The sequence below is a fragment of the Meleagris gallopavo genome, chromosome 16, assembly GCF_000146605.3.
Source record: "Meleagris gallopavo isolate NT-WF06-2002-E0010 breed Aviagen turkey brand Nicholas breeding stock chromosome 16, Turkey_5.1, whole genome shotgun sequence".
NCBI lineage: Eukaryota > Metazoa > Chordata > Aves > Galliformes > Phasianidae > Meleagris > Meleagris gallopavo.
Genome location: NC_015026.2, coordinates 9551354 through 9555221, shown reverse-complemented (window position 1 = coordinate 9555221; position 3868 = coordinate 9551354).

Here is a 3868-nt window from a genome sequence, read left to right as displayed (position 1 = left end):
CTTGAGTTGGAAGGGACCACTAAAGGTCATCCAGTCCAACAATAAATGGCCCCTACTTTGGAGAAATCTATTTTCTGGATTCTTAGCAGTGGTTGGAAGGTTTTTGATGGGACACACCTCTCCCACACCTTCTATTGCACATTTCCAGGCTCAGAGGTTTGAAATACTATCACATCCAATTGTATCTGGTTAAATATTCAACTAAGTAAACAGCACGGGCAAATTAGGCAGCAAGGGATGCATTTACACACATACCACTATCAGAATCTGACATTCCTGGGTCTGGTTCACCTGAGTGACTGAGCTTACATAAGTGCTGGGGACTCTGTCCTAGGTGCATAAAGCTCAGCCTAACACAAGTCTTAAAAAGGACTTGTCACAGAACGATCCAAACAACATCCTGTGCTGCTGATATGACCGGCATGCCCATATAAGGTTTCCATAGGAGTGGGGATGGCAAAGCAGCATTTTGGAAACACTTACAGTTAGATGAAACACATTAAAAAACCAGCAGTTTTTGTTACTGCACACAATCCTTTCCACAGCCTTCATGCACAACAGCCCTGACATCCACCACTTTTGAGCATTGTGAGAGGCTGCATGGCCCAACAGGGAGCAGTGATGGAACAAACCCCATATTCACATGGTGGAGAGGTCAGTCACCTGTAATCCAGAAGTTCACTTCGACAGCATTCTTGTTTTTCCTTCAGTCTCACAATCCTTGCTGACCAGCACAGTCCCAGCTGTGGCAGAGCTGAGCCTGCTGAGTTACAGCCCATGCAGGTCACAGTGCAGGATGCAAAGTTGGGAGCAGGGAAAATGCAAGAAGTTACATTATCTCTGCTTTAGGAACAATTTTGTGCAGCACTTTGCATGACAAAATCCTTATGCAGTGGGTGAACAATTTGTTTTTTGCCCTTTAAAAGATCCATCACTTTGAATGAATCACATGCAGTGATTTCACCGGGCTTTAACATCCCAGTGCAGAAGACTCCTTGTGCAACAATTTGCACTGACCCTTCTTGCCATACCATTGCCAAAATCATGGCATAACAAAGCAGCTCTTACATGTAGTGCCCCATCAAGGTACCCTCCCTGCATCTACCAGAGCAGAGCATATTCTCACACTTCGTGTTGGAAATACATCTCTCCTCTATATTTTCTCAGGACTGTTGCTGCTTATTTCTGGGGCATAACCTAGTATTTCAATTCATCACAGGTAAATAGTCACATATGGAGCTAGCAGAGTATTTATTTCTTAACTCATTTTACAAGGTTAAACTCAGAGAACCTCAAACACACATCTGTATTTGATTGGGAGAGAAATGCAGTGCTTAGAGTTAATTAGCTATCCCGACACGGTATAGCTTTTATAGCTATCATTTCTTAGAATGAGAAGGTATATAATGATATATTAGGAAGATTATGAAGAAAGACTGATATGTATCAGAGATATTACTTTAACTGAAAAACATCAGAAAAATGTCCTAGTTTCTGTGTTGTTCCAAAGCTCAGTATATGGAACAAAACATCCAGGGGAATTAATTACTTTTTTTTGTTGAGGTTTCTTGTGAGCTTTTTAAATCCCAAGGAAATCTATGTACAGGAGAGTATCAGTCATCCACACACAGAACTACGTGAAGTACCATTAGAGACCCCTCTAAATACATTGATTTTTTATCCAGCAGCAGTGTATCAATATTTTAACCACTGACAACAAGATGTAGCCTTCATTATGAAGCATTTTCCTTTGGGTAGCTAAACCACCACGTATCAGGGAAAATAAATAGGTTACCTCCCCACAGCTTCTGCCTATGCAGGAAGTGAACTCCTCACACTGCTCTGGCAGAAGAGTGTCGATAAGAGATTTAATGTATTACTCCCTTCTCCCACCAGCAGCCGTCTTATCTAGTCCCACTTTGCATTATCTGAGCTTTGCTTTTTCACCTCCAAACCATGATGGGCAAAATCCTGAGCTTTCCAGGCCAGGACTGTGCTCATTTCCAGCCCAGCACTTATTCATGGCTGGTTTACATCCATTTGTCTCTATGCCAAAGTCATAATGTGATGAAATAGCTCTTCTACCTGGCATTTATCTCCCACCAATCCCCTTCCAACCCAGCTATTCCTTCGCCAAACTAAACATACAAAGCTTTGTGGGGCACCTCTCCAAGGAGTGAGGGATGTCACCGATATGCTGCACTCCCTCATTTGACCCCAGTGAACCGCTACATTCAGACAAGAGCTGCTCCAAGTTTGGCACAGAATTGGGTTCCACTCCCTGAAGACCTTTGCGTGATTTACCTTGATCTACAGAGTCATCCTTTTTCTCCCCTTCCTATCTGGCAGGCTTATTCCTCACATCCTTTTTAGTATAGACGTTCATCCAACTGGGTGTAGAGTCCATTCCTACAAGGCTCTTGGCATACAGCTGGCTGAGAATACTGGCATCTCTGACTTAAAAAGCAGTCTTGGCATTAAAGGCCCAACCTTCCACTAGTTCATTTCATTAATTTGTTCTCTTAGCTTATGCTTCCATTTATGGCAAACTAAATGAATGCACTTTGCTCAGCCCGAGGTAATTTTGCTCCTAAGTGCTCGTCTAGAATATCTTTAATGAGTTACCAACATGGAAGCTGAGCCAGTTCCACTGCTTGCCAATTTTGGTGTGTCTTCAGAGCAAAAACCTGCCATCTCCCAGGTAGGGATTATCTGAGTTCTGTCACAATCAGTAGCAGTTTTCTGATCTTTATCAAGAGAGACTGAAGTGCTCCATAACGAGATAACTCCCCAACAATATGTATTTCCCTGGTAGTACTACCAAGTCCCTGCTGCAACCAATGCAACCCAAGAGTCAAAGTCAAACTCTCATAAGCATCTCAGGAGATGCTTTCAGGATCACACTCAAAAGTGGGTTGAACCTAAAGATCCAGGCTCATTCAGCCTAGCCCTCTCTATTCCCACGCAGTCCTTTCTGTCATCAACACAAAACACTACTCACTGTGGGCTTTGTTTTCCTTTCCATTTTATTTATTCATGTTTGCCAATAGTTCTTTCTCTTCCTTGCAATTCTTTCTCCTCCACACCTGTGCCCCAGTTATAATTGTATTCCACTGTGCTTTTCTTACCCTACGTCATTTGGTTTCATGGACTGTGAAAGAAATACACACTCTCCCATGCTACTGTGCTGTCCCCTGTTGCTATTGCACAAGAAAACCTTCTTGCTCACCACACCTTGTTCACAACCTGGATGAGGAGCACTCCTTTCATTGCACTGCAAATAAAAACTTGGTGTTATTTTGCTTTCCTGAAAGCCATTAATCCATTAATCTGAGCTACTTAGTGGCATTAGAAGTGGAAAAGCAGCTCAGTTCTTCTTGGAATTTACTGCAGTATTCGGCTTTTTAAATGTCTTCCTCTTGGCCCATGGCAACACTCAATTCCTCCAACCAGACAGAGAGAGGAGAGACGGGAAATGGAGCCCTGATCACATACCCACTGAGGTTGAAATCAGCCTTGGCTGGAGATGATGCCAAAAACCAACATTTCTCCTCCTCTCCAGAGAGCAGAAGCCTCCCTCCCTGTCCTCCCCTTTGAAGGCACAAAGCCACCTCTGAAACACAACCCGCTCTGAGCATCACTCAGCTTGTGTGCCCTGCAGCTTGGGGCAGTTTGGGCTTCTGGAAGAGGCGTAGAGGTTCAACAGAGGGCGAGAACTGGGAGATAAGCCAAGCTCTGAACTGGACTAAAAACATTACATGAAAACTGGTCATTACTTCCTGGGTCATTGACTTTCACCTGCCATGGATTAGTCCTAAACTTGTTTTTCAATCAACTTCCTCGAGGAAAGTTTGTTGTTGCTGGGTGT